We start from the raw sequence: 17531 nt of genomic DNA, 5'->3' as shown, positions 1-17531 counted from the left end.
AACAGACGGCATTTCCCGATGTAGGCGAGGAATCAAGCGGTAATTACCAGAAGTAAAAACTACAATATTGTTAACCAACTGTTTTTCGATCTTAAAGCAAATAAAAATGGAAACAACTTAACTATTGACCTCTGATCATGTTTTACCTCAATAAAGCAAAACGGCTCTGGTGAAAAAAAAACTGAATTTTTTGTAGTTGCAAAAACAGAACGAAAATACGCTCAAGAATTGTAAAACATCTAACTATATGACCACAAAAACGAAATATTCTTCGTTTATGTTGTGCAGCAAACATTTTTTAACTTTGAAAAGTAAACTTTAGTTACAAAACGATTGGAGTAGATAACTTTACAATATTACAGGTTATTGGGGTATGATGCTGTGGTTTGTGAGGTTCTGTCATTGGCTGATAAGTATCTGCGCACCAGCAGGTAATGTTTAGTAGCAAACAAGTTTTACATTGTAAGTAATGTGTTTATTTAACTGGCAATATTAAACATACTACATGATCAACGCAAATAATATTAAAGTATTACAAGTTTTCTTGTTCACGTTTGTGGGGTAAAGAGTAGGAAATTCCGTTATGATTTAGTTTTGTGTATCAGTATGTGTTATTTTCGCGGTTGACACCGTCGTGTGAAGCTTAAAAGTGTGCAACTGCTTAGCTGTCATTGACCATTAGAACCAGCTTGGGATTTTGAGCTAAATGTCTGTTTACCTCAAGTGCTTCTAATAGACTCACTTCTCTTCCTTTGTTGGCTGTATGTAGTTCTTCTGTGTGGACTTGATATTTCTGTTCTTAATTCAGCACATGTTCAGCAAAGGTGGTTATTAATGCAACCTCCACCTACATTCGTTTTCAATAATCCTAGTTGTTATGGCCATGTCTTTTTGACAGTGTACAGTTTGATGCTGTCATTGGAAGCGATTTTGTAACCACTAATGTTACTTAACAGATCTTTTTAGTCCTTGCTGTTGAACAGGATGTGGGCTGTAGTGCCTGTAACATAAAATGAAGTTTTGTAATTGTAGAACTTGAGGGTATTGGCTAATTTGTCAGACAGCTTTCCTAAATATGCTATAGCTCACGAATTGATTGTAGAGGGGCCTTACGCATAGGGGAACATTTTCCTTCATTGGTTTCTGTTTACAATGTTGTCAGTTACTTCAGCTGTATGTCCATTGTTTGATGCAGTGTTCATAATGGCGTCTAATTGTGTTTGAAAATTCCGTTTCGACATTGTTATGGATGTATCCTGGAATGGAAGGCAACATGTTTGTGTGATACTGGGTGTTGAGAATATGAGAGTATTACAGAGTAAGTTTTGGTCGCTTTTCTGTATTGAAACTATGTGTATTTGTAGTGGTATCTATGCTGAGGCCTAAAAGTTAATGAATTTTTCACCAATTTCCAAAGTGAAATGTATGTTTTTATGTTGTGAGTTTAGATGTTCATGGGATATGTTCAGTTGCCTTTTGGTTCCGGTCCACAGACGCGGTATGTCTTCTACATATCTGAACCAATATTTTATGTTTTCACTCAAAGGCTCATTATGTAGGAGAGGTTTTTCGTAATGGTACATGGAGATTTTTGCTAAAAGAGAACTGAGGGTAGACCCCACTGCCAAACCATCTGTTGTGTAGGGTACCTTCTCACTAAAAGTAATTTTGTTCTAAACATGTGCGGGTGGCCAGTTCTACGTCTTCTGCTTGTATAGGGTTGACACCTGCTCTTTACAGAAGTTCTTTTGAACTATAGAGGCATTCTTTGACTGGTTTGTTTGTAAGTAAGTTGCTAACCTCAAAAGATACCAGTCTTTCATTGTGTGAATTAGAGAGGTCTTTAATTTCATTAACGAGATCCACTGAACTTACAGTTCCAACCTTAGATTTGAATTTTGTCTCAGATTTGATACAAAGACGTATTTCTTTGGTAGTTGTATAGTTTGGTGCGGTGTAGGGTGGCACAAGAGTTCTAGGAGTCTACACACTATAGGAGCTACTGGGTTCAGTTTGACCAAATACTTAGCATCATATTAAGGTATTATATATTTGCAGTTCTGGGTTAAGTTTTTTAATTTATCCTTTGAAAACTTTGGTGGGATATTTGTTAAGGATATGGTAGGAATTAGGTGTGAGGAGTTGTTCCATTTTCTTAACATACTCACGTTTGTTATACTTTGTTAGGAATATTTCGGCAGTTCACTGTTAGAGCCTTAATATTATAAGTGTCTTTGCTTTATGGGCGGTATGTTTTCTCTCTTCCATGTATACTGGTGCTCATTCTGAGGTGTCGCAGCTAGGGCGCGATCGCCAATTTGACTATTAAAGCTTTCTTGTATGAATGAATCCAGTGTAAGCAGTCATAATCTTATACGATCTGCAACGGGCGAGCTGTGTCCTGCAGACGTGCGTCTTGACCATAGAGGCGTGACTGCAGCGTATGAAAGTAGCGGACAGGCGCTTACAGAGTAGTTACATTCTCTGGAACTATAAAAATTAATAACTGATCTACAAATAGCCTGAGGAACCTCATTTTAGGTACATAACCTTCTGTTGTGTAAAAGGAACAATCTGTCAAAATCTTAAGTCAATAACTGTCATAATTCGAAAGTTACAAAAAAAGGAAAGTCAGTAAAAAACGTAAAAAAACCATATCAATATATACGTGTCTATAGTTCACCAACTGTGACTATTTGAAAAGATATGATAACACCTTCAGTGTTTAGATTCAAATTTGGAAAGTTCTCATTTTAGAAAACCTTTCGTAATTTTGCTGTGTTAATAACTTTAAGAATTTCAAGTAGATACTTATGTTTTGTTTAAGGGTGAGTGTGAAAGAGAGTACTTTGTGAGTGTATGTGGGACATTCACCAACATTCAGTTTTGAGTTTGCAATTCTGTATAGGAACTTGCAAGTGTTCCAGCTTTGTATCGTGGGAACGAATCCACCAGTGGTTCCCCAACTAGTGGATGACGGATGTCCAAGCATGTTTGAATATGTGAGAGGCAGCCAGAACGTTCGCGACTATATAGTTAAATTCCAGATGTAAAGTACACCTCATAGTTTATTTCATTTTATTTGTTTAACAAGAGAGTTTTGAGTTGCTTATTTTAATGACGTCAATGAGCTGAGCGCAGTGGTTGGTTCTTGCTAGATTTTGGCGCGAGCCGCGCCCTGAAAGTCAGTTTTGATTGGCCGTAAATCTGTGCAGCCAATAAGAAGTGAGACGGTTTGCCACCCAACGCGTGAGATAGAGGTGCTTGTAGAGAAATAGAGAGAAGAAGGAAGTTGTTGACTAGCTTTCGAAGCAGCCGGTCATGCTGGAAGTGTCCGAAAGCATTATGTGTAAAATGAAGTGATATTGTGACTTCCGCGTTTCGGTACAGTGATAAAGGTAGCTGGTGTTTACCATTAACTAGTTGTGAAGTTTTAAGTGTCGACAGATATTTTGTTCTGGAGAAAATCGCGCGTGTAAACTTTGAACTAAATGCGTGGCGGTACTAAGTAAATTTTTTTTGCTGAGTATTTATGGCGAGCAAAAACTTTATTTAAAGACAACCACTGAATGCAGAGTGCAAAAGTAAATAGCAGTTCATTGATTGTGTTACTCTCGTAAATGATTCCGGGATTGGATTGGAAAATGTCTGGCTGTTTGAATGTGACGAGGACTGTGAACAGGAACTTTAATGATTTGAACACATATGGGGTGATGATCTTGCTTAATGAAAAAAAAATCCTAATGCAAGTTTAATGGGACCTATGAACTAAGAAATTGGAACAGCAACCAATTTCCGATTTATTCTGTAGAATTCACAAGACTATTTTCAGCTTTTTTGTACTTATAGCGGCCTCCGCGTGTAGTTATGAAATCTCAGTTTCTTCAACATTGCTTTCCTGACATCTCTTAAGCAGCTGTATTTCAGAGGTACATGAAGTCAGACCTGGTTATCCACGAGATGTAGGCGTTCAGTTCTCACTGTTATTTTCCTTCGACTTACGTTTCATTCTACACGTTTAAATACCTATCTTCCAATACGGGAAGGTATCCTCATTACCTTCCATGTAGCGCACACCTCACCAGCACCGCATGGCTGTCCACCTGGATTCGTGAAAGCCCATAAGAGGCCTCGCACAGGCAGTAGTTAGGGGAGTGCTGCCTCCCGTAGGCATCTGCCCATTGTGTGCACCTGCCGACGGTGTATGCCCTGAAGCGTTCTGCATAACAGGAACGCAAACAACGACAGACAGGTCCCCGAAGCCCAGCCCTGAGCCACGAGCATCTGCATTGTAGTCTCCACTATCATCATATAAAATATGTCTCTACGGTACAGTGCCCTTACCACGAATTCGTGTGCCCAATTGTCGTTTAGGTGATTGATAATATTTCATTTTATCTTCCTAAGATCATTATGCCACCCGTTATGTAGAGATGTTAGCACATTTTTACAGACAAACGAACAGGGAAGCACGAAGACGTAACACGAAGGCAAAAATATAGTCATAGATGTGATGCCAGCTAATTGTATGTGCCTACGAGTTGTATATTTAGATGAAGTATGAGTGATTAGCAGTAATTACTGTAAAAATGTTTTCTATGTTTTGTGATTATTTCATTGCACACACACACACACACACAATACTGGCCATTACCGAGCGAGGTGGCGCAGTGGTTAGACACTCGACTCGCATTCGGGAGGACGACGGTTCAATCCCGCGTCCGGCCATCCTGATTTAGGTTTTCCGTGATTTCCCTAAATCGCTCCAGGCAAATGCCGGGATGGTTCCTTTCAAAGGGCACGGCCGACTTCCTTCCCCGTCCTTCCCTAATCCGATGAGACCGATGACCTCGCTGTCTGGTCTCCTTCCCCGAAACAACCAACCAACCAACCAACTACTGGCCATTAAAATTGCTATACCACGAAGAGGATGTTCTACAGACGCAAAATTTTATCGACAGGAAGAAGATGCTGTGATATGCAAATGATTAGCTTTTCAGAGCATTCACACAAGGTTGGCTCCGGTGGCGACACCTACAGCGTGCTCACGCGAGGGAAGTTTCCAACCGATTTCTCATGCACAAACAGCAGTAGAGCGGCGTTGCCTGGTCAAACGTTGTTAGGATGCCTCCTGTAACGAGAAATGCGTACCATCACGTTTCCGACGTCGATAAAAGTCGTATTGTAGCCTATCGCGATTGCGGTTTATCGTATCGCGACATTGCTGATGATCGGTCGAGATCCAATGACTGTTAGCAGAATATGGAATCGGTTGCTTCAGGGGGGTAATACAAAATGCCGTGCTGGGTCCCAACGGCCCCGTATCACTAGCAGTCGAGATGACAGGCCTCTTATCCGCATGGCTGTAACGGATCGTGCAGCCACTTCTCGATCCCTGAGTCAACAGATGGGGACGTTTACAAGAGAACAACCATCTGCCGAACAGTTGGACGACATTTGCACCAGCATGGACTATCAGCTCGGAGACCGGTTACCCCTGAAGCTGCATCACAGACAGGAACGCCTGCGAGGATGTACTCGACGACGAACCTGGGTGCACGAATATCAAAACGTCATTTTTCGGATGAATCCAGGTTCTGTTTACAGCATCATGATGGTCGCATCCGTGTTTGGCGACATCGCAGTGAACGCAAATTGGAAGCGTGTATTCGTCATCGCCATACTGGCGTATCACCCGGCGTAATGGTATGGGGGGCCATTAGTTACACGCCTCGGTCACCTCTTGTTGGCATTGACCGCACTTTGAATAGTGGTCGTTACATTTCAGATATGTTACGAGCCGTGGCTGTACCCATCATTCGATCCCTGCGAAACCCTACATTTCAGCAGGATAATGCACGACCGCATGTTGCAGGTCCTGTACGGGCCTTTCTGGATACAGAAAATGTTCGACTGCTGCCCTAGCCAGCATATTCTCCAGATCTCTCACCAATTGAAAACGTCTGGTCAATTGTGGCCGAGCAACTGGCTCGTCATAATACGCCAGTCACTACTCTTGATGAACTGTGGTATCGTGTTGAAACTGCATGGGCAGCTGTACCTGTACACGCCATCCAAGCTCTGTTTGACTCAATGCCCAGGCGTATAAAGGCCGTTATTACGGCCAGAGGTGGTTTTTCTGGGTACTGATTTCTCAGGATCTATGCACACAAATTGCTTGAAAATGAAATCACATGTCAGTTCTAGTATAATATATTTGTCCAATGAATACCCGTTTATCATCTGCATTTCTTCTTGGTGTAGCAATTTTAATGGCCGATATTATATATAAGCCAACTCCCTTGCCGCAGTCGTCACACCGGTTCCCGTCAGACAATGAAAGTTAAGCCCTCTCGGGCTTGGCTAGCACATGGATGGTTCACCGCGCTTGTACTCAGCCTTTATGAGGCCAATTGAGGAGCTACTTGATTCACAAGTTGTGGCACCGGTGACGAAAACTAACAACAACCAGAGAATGATATGCTGACCACATGCCCCTATGTATCATCATCCTATGACGCCTAAGGACTGAGGATGACATGACGGCTCTTCGGTGACGTAGGACCTTCAGTGCCTGTTCGGACGGTTTTGTATGTACATAGCGTATTCATTTAAACTGAAGAGATTGAAATAGCTAGGAAGCTACGCTTCGGACCAAAACAAGCTACAATTTCAATTTGTTTGCCTCAGACGGGGAAATTCGACCCCCCCCCACACCCCCTCAACCAGTCCCCATAACCCCGTGCGTGGGCGGCGGGGGAAAATACTGAAACCTTCAGCGGAAATACCCCCTTTTTTATTGCAGATTACGATTCTACGCAAAATCGCATACGTTTTCTATGAAGCATTTCCTTTTCGAAATTTGTGTTAAGTTCCTATGGAACCAAACTTCTGAGGTCATCGTCCCGTAGGCTAACACATTACTTAAACTAACTTACGCTAAGGACAACACACCCACCCATGCCCGAGGGAGGGCTCGAACCTCTGACGGGGGAGCCACGCGAACAGTGGCAGCGCGCCTCCAACCGCGCGGCTACCCCACGCGGCATAAATAGCTCTGTAACTGTAAGAATTGAAATGATTACATAATCTTAATTTACGACATGCTATTCAATGGCACTTGAATATTCAATGGCTCGTGTACCCCACTTCCATTCCGTGAGGGTAGAACGGACTAACATTTCATAACTTCTCATTGGAAACCCCATTAGCAACGTTGTATTCCACCGACATATCGAACAGGGAACTACTCGACGCACCACTGTGGCCGTGGCTCGAGATTACACTACTTTATTTTTCCAATTAGGACAAGGGCTCAAACGTAGTACCTCCAACTTCAATGCACTTAGTGATATGCTTTTCAAAGGACCGTACACAGGCTTTCTGATGTAGTCGTCCATGTCTTCTCAGCATGTTGTCACTTGCAGCTATGCCTTATCTTTTAAATATCTTTTGGAAAAGAGAAAGACATAAATAAGATAATTAATATCTATCAGCTTATTAGTGCCACGACAAGAATAACATTGACGAGTTAAACTCTACCTGGTTATGGAAACCGGCGTCATGAAGTTCTTCATCCAATGATACGTGGTCTGGATGATACTTATGACGATGCAGTACTGTAACAATACTACTTAAAGACATACCGCAATTGCGGTGAAATTACCGATAGCTTAACCGTTAGATGTCGTGCAGTGCCGCTAGTACAGCTATTACATTAGCTTCTCCTATAACACGTTTGCTTCGTTTCCTTTTGCCGGCCTGTACGCTGTCATCAGACAAAAAGGCGTTTACAATTTTGTAAAAGAATGGACGAGAGCAAGATTTCTCTGGGAAACAGTCATCATACAAGCCAACAGAAGCCTCAACATTTCCCCTAAAATCTCCGTAAATCAGGATCATTTCATATCTTTCTTCTGTGGTTGCAACATTCATCGTTCACTTGCACGTATGTTCTCCTAGTGATAGGTAGGCGTGCAGGCCATAAACAAAGTGAAGTAATCATAGAATGAAGGCTTTCACGGCAGGTGTTGTCGTCTCTTAACATTTCCAGGCTGAGATGCCGATGTCCATACATAATGCTCTCCCCTGACGTTTCGCCTTCGACTGCAGAAGGCATCCTCAGAGGACAATCGGCGAACTGCAACGAGAGCACTAGTGAGCGCCGTATACTCGTATATAAGCCATCCAGAGGGCACCGCCATCAATCACGTGACGTCAGCTGTGCTGTGATCTCTGATGTTGCAAACTTTCTCAATTGAAACTAATCGATAGTCACGCTGTGGCTGCAATGTTGACATCCATATCTTATCCAGCTTAATGCCTTCATCTTTTCTATTAAAATTATTGCTGTGTTTGGCAATCTCAATGGCCTCTCTGTACATTCGCACATAATATTGGTGGAACTGACAGTCATGCTAAAAATTCATATCACTTGATCGATATTATTTAGGAAATGAGTATGGGCCTTAATGATATCGTGGTCAGTTTTGACGTGGTGTCGCTGTTTACCATGATCCCGGTGAATGAAGCGATCACATGTACAGCGGACATTTTTCCTAGTGATATTTTGGCATTATTCAGACATTGCCTTACAACAACTTATTTTCAATATAATAATGTTTTTTATGAACAGATTGACGGGGTGGCTATGGGAAGTCCTCTTAGTCGAGCGGTGGCTAACTTGTTCATGGAGAACTTTGATCAACGTGCGCTGCAAACAGCTAGAAAAAGACCAGCCAGATGGTATCGTTATGTAGACGATACATTTGTTATATGGACCCATGGGGAAGAGGAACTGGATGCCTTCGAGTTACATCTGAATAGTATTAATCCAAGAATTCAATTCACTATGGAAAAGGAAATCTATGCTCACCTGAACTTCTTAGATGTGACTGTAATCAAACGAGAGTACGGATCATTGGGTCATAAGGTTTTCAGAAAAGACACACACACTGATCGTTACCTTCAGAAAGATTCTAACCACCACCCAAGACATAAAAGAGGGGTGATTAAAACATTAATAGACAGGGCGCACAAAATATGTGAACCAGCTCACTTAGATGATGAGACTGAACACCTTAGAGCGACCTCCAAGAAGAGTGGGTACTCTAACAGAGAGATAGATCGAGCACTACGCCCTAGACTGACAACTAGGGCGGACGAGGATCGACACCAACCCAAGGGGAAAGTGTTCTTACCGTTCATCAGTAAGCTGGATAAGATATGGATGTCAACATTGCAGCAACAGCGTGACAATTGACTAATTTCAATTGAGGAAGTTGGCAATATCAGAGATCACAGCACAGCCGACGTCACGTGATTGATGGCGGCGCCCTCTGGATGGCTTATATATACGGCGCTCACTAGTGCTTTCACTGCAGTTCGCCGATTGTCCTCGGAGGATCCCTTCCGCAGTCGAAGGCGAGACGTCAGGGGAGAGTCTTATGTATGGACTACAGCATCTCAGCCCGGAAATGTTAAGTGATGAAAGTGTTGTAATGTTTAGAGCCGCTATCTGTTCTACGTCTGCACGATACGTGAGCTGCGGATGCAATGTGCTGCCTGGTATGATGCATCGTAGTTCGCTACACGGTCACGGTGGCGCATCAAGTAGTCCCCTTTTCGATATGTCAGAGGAATACAACGTTAAGAATGGGGTTTCCTGTTACAAGTTACGAAATACTTGCCTGTCCTACCCTCGCAACATGGATATTCTCGGGCCTAAGAGTGGCCTGACATAAATTACGACTGTGTACTCATTTTCTATTCCTCCGATTACGCACCAGCTGTGGCGTAACAAAGAAAATGCTTCAGATAAAACTTACGTAGATCTGAAATTACGATGAAATCTAGACCATTAGGTGCTTACAGGCGTTGATGCCACGCTCCCCGTGAGACCCACACTTCCAGCTTACTGTCCACACACTACATTTGTAGTGCTCCTACCCACTATACCCATTACTCACGGCAGTCAATCTACCGATTCCCGTAAGAGATTGAGCAATGTGAGTGCATCTGCACTGAAGAAGATCATTGGTCGGTAAGCCATATATATATATATATATATATATATATATATATATATATATATATATATATATATAGCGTGTTACAAAAAGGTACGGCCAAACTTTCAGGAAACATTCCTCACACACAAATAAAGAAAATATGTTATGTGGACATGTGTCCGGAAACAATTTCAATGTTAGAGCTCATTTTAGTTTCGTCAGTATGTACTGTACTTCCTCGATTGACCGCCAGTTGGCCCAATTGAAGGAAGGTCGACTTCGGTGCTTCTGTTGACATGCGACTCATTGCTCTACAGTGGCATCAAGCACATCAGTACGTAGCATCAACAGGTTAGTGTTCATCATGAACGTTGTTTTGCAGTCAGTGCATTGTTTACAAATGCGGAGTTGGAAGACGCCCATTTGATGTATGGATTAGCACGGGGCAATAGCCGTGGCGCGGTACGCTTGTATCGAGACAGATTTCCTTCCGGAACGAAGGTGTCCCGACAGGAAGACGTTCGAAGCAATTGATCGGCGTCTTAGGTAGCACGGAACATTCCAGCCTATGACTCGCGACTGGGGAAGACCTAGAACGACGAGGACACCTGCAATGGACGAGGCAATTCTTCGTGCAGTTGACGATAACCCTAATGTCAGCGTCAGAGAAGTTGCTGCTGTACAAGGTAACGTTGACCACGTCACTGTATGGAAAGACCTACGGGAGAACCAGTTGTTTCCGTACCATGTACAGCGTGTGCAGGCACTATCAGCAACTGATTGGCCTCCACGGGTACACTTCTGCGAATGGTTCATCCAACAATGTGTCAATCCTCATTTCAGTGCAAATGTTCTCTTTACGGATGAGGCTTCACTCCAACGTGATCAAATTGTAAATTTTCACAATCAACATGTGTGGGTTGACGAGAATCCGCACGCAATTGTTCCATCACGTCATCAGCATAGATTTTCTGTGAACATTTGGGCAGGCATTGTTGGTGATGTCTTGATTGGGCCCCAGGTTCTTCCACCTAAGCTCAATGGAGCACGTTATCATGATTTGATACGGGATACTCTACCTGTGCTGCTAGAACATGTGCCATTACAAGTACGACACAACATGTGGTTCATGCACGATGGAGCTCCTGCACACTTCAGTCGAAGTGTTCGTACGCTTCTCAACAACAGATTCGGTGACCGATGTATTGGTAGAGGCGGACCAATTCCATGGCCTCCACGCTCTCCTGACCTCACCCCTCTTGACTTTCATTTATGGGGGCATTTGAAAGCTCTTGTCTACGCAACCCCGGTACCAAATGTAGAGCCTCTTCGTGCTCGTATTGTGGGCGGCTGTGATTCAATACGCCATTCTCCAGGGCTGCATCAGTGCATCAGGGATTCCATGCGACGGAGAGTGGATGCATGTATCCTCGCTAACGGAGGACATTTTGAACATTTCCTGTAACAAAGTGTTTGAAGTCACGCTGGTACGTTCTGTTGCTGTGTGTTTCCATTCCATGATTAACGTGATTTGATGAGAAGTAATAAAAGCGTCTTTGATTCATAATAAAAACTTCTTCGGTCCCGGGTTCGATCCCCGCCACTGCCTAAATTTTGATATATAATCAGCATTGGCTGCCGAAGACTTCCAGCATAAGAAGTCAGCCTCATTCTGCCAACGACTTGTCAAAGAGGGCGGAGGAGCGGATAGAGGTTCAGGGCACTCTCTTGTCCTAGGGGTGGGAAATTGCCCCTAAAGGCGGAAGAATCAGCAATGATCAACGACATGAGGATGCAGAAGGCAATGGAAACCACTGCATTAAAGACACGTAACGTTACGTGTATCCACAGGACATGTGGCCTGTAATTGAAGAAGTGTCATGATGATCTCTCCATTGGCAAAAGATTCCGGATTAGTCCCCCATTCGGATCGCAAGGAGGGGACTGCCAAGGGGGAGGTTACCATGAGAAAAAGATTGAATAATCAACGAAAGGATAACGTTCTACGAGTCGGGGCGTGGAATGTCAGAAGCTTGAACGTGGTAGGGAAACTAGAAAATCTGAAAAGGGAAATGCAAAGCTCAATCTAGATATAGTAGGAGTCAGTGAAGTGGAAGGAAGACAAGGATTTCTGGTCAGATGAGTATCGGGTAATATCAACAGCAGCAGAAAATGGTATAACAGGTGTAGGATTCGTTATGAATAGGAAGGTAGGGCAGAGGTTGTGTTACTGTGAACAGTTCAGTGACCGGGTTGCTCTAATCAGAATCGACAGCAGACCAACACCGACAACGATAGTTCAGGTATACATGCCGACGTCGCAAGCTGAAGATGAACAGATAGAGAAAGTGTATGAGGATGTTGAAAGGTTAATGCAGTATGTAAAGGGGGACGAAAATCTAATAGTCATGGGCGACTGGAATGCAGTTGTAGGGGAAGGAGTAGAAGAAAAGGTTACAGGAGAATATGGGCTTGGGACAAGGAATGAAAGAGGAGAAAGACTAATTGAGTTCTGTAACAAGTTTCAGCTAGTAATAGTGAATACCCTGTTCAAGAATCACAAGAGGAGGAGGTATAGTTGGAAAAGGCGGACAGATACGGGAAGATTTCAATTAGATTACATCATGGTCAGACAGAGATTCCGAAATCAGATACTGGACTGTAAGGCGTACCCAGGAGCAGATATAGACTCAGATCACAATATAGTAGTGATGAAGAGTAGGCTGAAGTTCAAGACATTAGTCAGGAAGAATCAATACGCAAAGAAGTGGGATACGGAAGTACTAAAGAATGACGAGAGACATTTGAAGTTCTCTAACGCTATAGATACAGCGATAAGGAATAGCGCAGTAGGCAGTACAGTTGAAGAGGAATGGACATCTCTAAAAAGGGAAACATAGGTACAAAGAAGGTAGCTGCGAAGAAACCATGGGTAACAGAAGAAATACTTCAGTTGATTGATGAAAGGAGGAAGTGCAAACACGTTCCGGGAAAATCAGGATTACAGAAATACAAGTCAAGAGGAATGAAATAAATAGGAAGCGCAGGGAAGCTAAGACGAAATGGCTGCAGGAAAATGTGAAGACATCGAAAAAGATATGATTGTCGGAAGGACAGACTCAGCATACAGGAAAGTCAAAACAACCTTTGGTGACATTAAAAGCAACGGTGCTAACATTAAGAGTGCAACAGGAATCCCACTGTTAAATGCAGAGGAGAGAGAAAATAGGTGGAAAGAATACATTGAAAGCCTCTATGAGGGTGAAGATTTGTCTGATATGATAGAAGAAGAAACAGGAGTCGATTTAGAAGAGATAGGGGATCCAGTATTTGAATCGGAATTTAAAAGAGCTTTGGAGGACTTACGGTCAAATAAGGCAGAAGGGATAGATAACATTCCATCAGAATTTCTAAAATCATTGGGGGAAGTGGCAACAAAACGACTATTCACGTTGGTGTGTAGAATATGTGAGTCTGGTGACATACCATCTGACTTTCGGAAAAGCATCATCCACACAACTCCGAAGACGGCAAGAGCCGACAAGTGCGAGAATTATCGCAAAATCAGCTTAACAGCTCATGCATCGAAGCTGCTTACAAGAATAATATACAGAAAAATGGGAAAGAAAATTGAGGATGCGCTAGGTGACGATCAGTTTGGCTTTAGGAAAAGTAAAGGGACGAGAGCGGCACTTCTGACGTTACGGCTAATAATGGAAGCAGGGCTAAAGAAAAATTAAGACACTTTCATAGGATTTGTCGAACTGGAAAAAGCGTTCGACAATATAAAATGGTGAAAGCTGTTCGAGATTCTGAAAAAAGTAGGGGTAAGCTATAGGGAGAGACGGGTCATATACAATATGTACAACAACCAAGAGGGAATAAGAAGAGTGGACGATCAAGAACGAAGTGCTCGTATTAAGAAGGGTGTAAGACAAGGCTGTAGCCTTTCGCCCCTACTCTTCAATCTGTACATCTAGGAAGCTGTGACAAAAAAGGCATTTCTGGCAAGGAGAAGTCTACTAATATCAAACACCGGCCTTAATTTGAGGAAGAAATTTCTGAGGATGTACGTCTGGAGTACAGCATTGTATGGTAGTGAAACATGGACTGTGGGAAAACCGGAACAGAAGAGAATCGAAGCATTTGAGATGTGGTGCTATAGACGAACGTTGAAAATTAGGTGGACTGATAAGGGAAGGAATGAGGAGGTTCTATGCAGAATCGGAGAGGAAAGGAATATGTGGGAAACACTGATAAGGAGAAGGGACAGGATGATAGGACATCTGCTAAGACTTGAGGGAATGACTGCCATGGTACTAGAGGGAGCTGTAGAGGGCAAAAACTGTAGAGGAAGACAGAGATTGGAATACGTCAAGCAAATAATTGACGACGTAGGTTGCAAGTGCTACTCTGAGATGAAGAGGTTAGCACAGGAAAGGAATTCGTGGCGGGCCGCATCAAACCAATCAGTAGACTGATGACCAAAAAAAAGTCCGAAAGATCATATTCATATTTATATACGTAGATCTTGCCGAAGAATCGTAATTCCCACTGAAGTTATCAAAGCTAGTCCCCGCCTCCACGCATTAAGGGAAACTTCTTTCGAAAAATTTCGAAACATCTCTGATTTAATTTTATTAGTACAGCAAGCAAACTTCCGTAAAGGAAAATTCCGTGCCGATGATATTTTCACGTTGAAACATACACAAGAAAAACGAGAATTCAATTTGGAAACATACCTAGCATTTATAGAGTATGAAAAAGCATTCTACTGCACCCTCAGAAGAAATCTTTGGTCAATAACGAAGATAAGAAGCACGTGATAGAAGTATGCGAAAGTTTATATAAGATAGAAACTGGCGAAGATCTGACACCAGAAATTAGGGTAAAGCAGGGAGTAAGTTAAAGCTATTCAGCGTGTATATCGGCGACTTTGCGAACTGAATGGAGGACATAATACCTCAAGGTATAAGAATAGGCTCAGATGAATTCTTTAACACAATGCTTTTTGGGAGCGACCAGGCAATTATACAGAACAGTGAAGACAAACTACATGTAGAAGTACACAGATTAAACAACATAAGCGCTAATTGTAACCTGAATATATCAACAACTAGAACAAAACGAATGGAGTTTTAGGAAAATACCACACAAAGACCAAACATATCATTAGTACACAATAACTTAACAGGTGTCCCATTTCCAGTATATGGGACATAAAATAATTTTTGGAAAAGAGAAAGACATAAATAAGATAATTAATATCTATCAGCTTATTAGTGCCACGACGAGAATAACACTAAAGAGTAAAACGAGAAAAGGAATCAAAATGAATGTTACAGATGATGGCACCCGCAACGTACTACATATAGCAGAAAGTTGGACTTTAAGTTCAAAAGATGTAACACAACTTGAAACAATAGACTCAGTGAAAGAATGCACAAGAGAAGGCAAGAAATGAAACTATAATGGAAGAACTGGTGGCACAGCCATTAACTGAAGAAGTAATCCCTCGAAAGCGGGGACAGAGAGAGCGTCTACAGCTTACGTCTGCTTAGAGAACCCCTCAGAAAGCGAGCGAATACAATCCTACTACATGAGAGAGTGTGGGAAGCCCGAGGAAGAAATCAGGTGAAGCCGGCATAGGCGATAGGACCTAATCCTAGAACGTATAAAAAGAAGAAGGAGGAGGAGGAGGAGGAGAAGAAGAAGGAGGGGGAGGAGGAGGAGAAGAATACTGGAACATAGCCTTTGATAATGGATGGGACATAAGGAACACAACTTTTAAAAGGACAAAAGATTTGATAGTACAAGTTGGAATATACAAAACGAAGGTGAAGCCTAGACAAAAGAGATAAACGGTTGAGGTTTAAGCACTTTATTACGGCAGAAAAGGCAGATAGCTATGTCTGCTGTGTAGTGACGTAAAAAGGTCAGTCAGCAACAGGATTTATAATAACAATAAGGTGAAAATGAAGCATATTGGGCCTTCAGCCTATAAACGAAAGACGCGGCAGAGTCAGAATAAAAGGTAAATGCAGGATATAACGATAATAACAGCATATGCGCCAACAGAGAAAACAGAACGTAGAATAATAACAGAACATAGAATGAAGTAACAGACTGATTTGGACCTAGAAACTACGTCCATTAAAACGCGAAGATACGATCTTTTGATAGTTTTAGGACACATTAATGCGAAAGTTACATCTACATACATATCTATAAATCAACATGATTGCTCTGCAGTTCATAATTGAGTGCCTGGTAGAGAGTTCAACGAGTCACGTTTAAGCTACATCGCTAGCGTTCCCCTCTCAAACACCACGTGGGAAAAATGAAAATTTGTATCTTCCTGTGCGAGCTTGGATATCGCTCATTTTATTATGATGATCATTTCTTCTTACGTAGGTGGGTGCTAACAAAATATTTGCACATTCGTAGGAGAAAGCTGATGACTGAAATATCACGAGAAGGCCCTGCTTCAGCGAAACACCATTTTGTTTTAATGACTGCCACTCAAATCCATGTATCATATATGGCACCCTATCTCTTATTTCTTGATAATAAAAAACATGTTGCTCTTCTTCAATCTTTCTCGATGTCATCCGTAAATCCTATCTGATGTGCATCCAACACTTCACAGCAATATTGCAGAAGACTGAGAACAAGCGTAGTGTAAGCAGTCTCACTAGTAGATATGTTGCATTTTCTAAGTTTACTGCCAATAAATCCCAGTCTTTGGTTTGCTTTCCGCACAGCATTGTACGTGTGATCGCTCAGAATTTAAGTTGTTCGCAATTGTAATCCCTAAGTATTTAGTTGAGTTACAGCCTTTAGATTCGTGTTATCTATCGTGTAACTGAAATTTAGCTGTTTCCTTTTAATGCTCATGTGACTGACCGCCCACTTTTCATTAGCCACTTTTTCCATCAAACTGATATCTTGTCTAAACCATTTTGCAATTTGTTTTGATTATCTGATGACATTACAAGACAGTAAATGACACCATCTGCTATAAACAATCTAGGATGGCTGTTCATATAGTCTCCTAAATCGTTTCAGTAACTGACAATGGCCTAAAACACTCCCTTGGGGAACTCCAGATCTTCCTTCTGCTTTACTCGATGACTTTCCGTCAATTATTACGAATTATGATTCTTCTGACAGGGAAACATGGATACAGCCCCACAGCTGAGACGATACTCCAGAGGCACGCAATTTAACTAGAAATCGGTTGTAAGGTAAGGTATATGAGTGCTTTTGAAGTTCCCTGTCAATAGCACTCATCATTTCGTGAGAATAAAGTACTAGCTGTGTTTAACAATAACGATATTTTCCAAATCCCTGTTGGTTATTTGGTAATAAATCGTTATCTTCGAGGTTATTAGTAATATCTCAAGCAAGTATATGTTCCAAAATCCCACTGCAAATTGACGTTAGTGATATGGGTCTGTGATTCACCGGACTATCTCTATTTCTCTTCTTGGATACTGGAGTGATTTGTGCAACTTTTGT

This window comes from Schistocerca serialis, chromosome 1 (assembly GCF_023864345.2).
Source record: "Schistocerca serialis cubense isolate TAMUIC-IGC-003099 chromosome 1, iqSchSeri2.2, whole genome shotgun sequence".
In the NCBI taxonomy this organism is placed as follows: Eukaryota; Metazoa; Arthropoda; class Insecta; order Orthoptera; family Acrididae; genus Schistocerca; species Schistocerca serialis.
Note: the sequence above shows the minus strand (reverse complement) of the source record.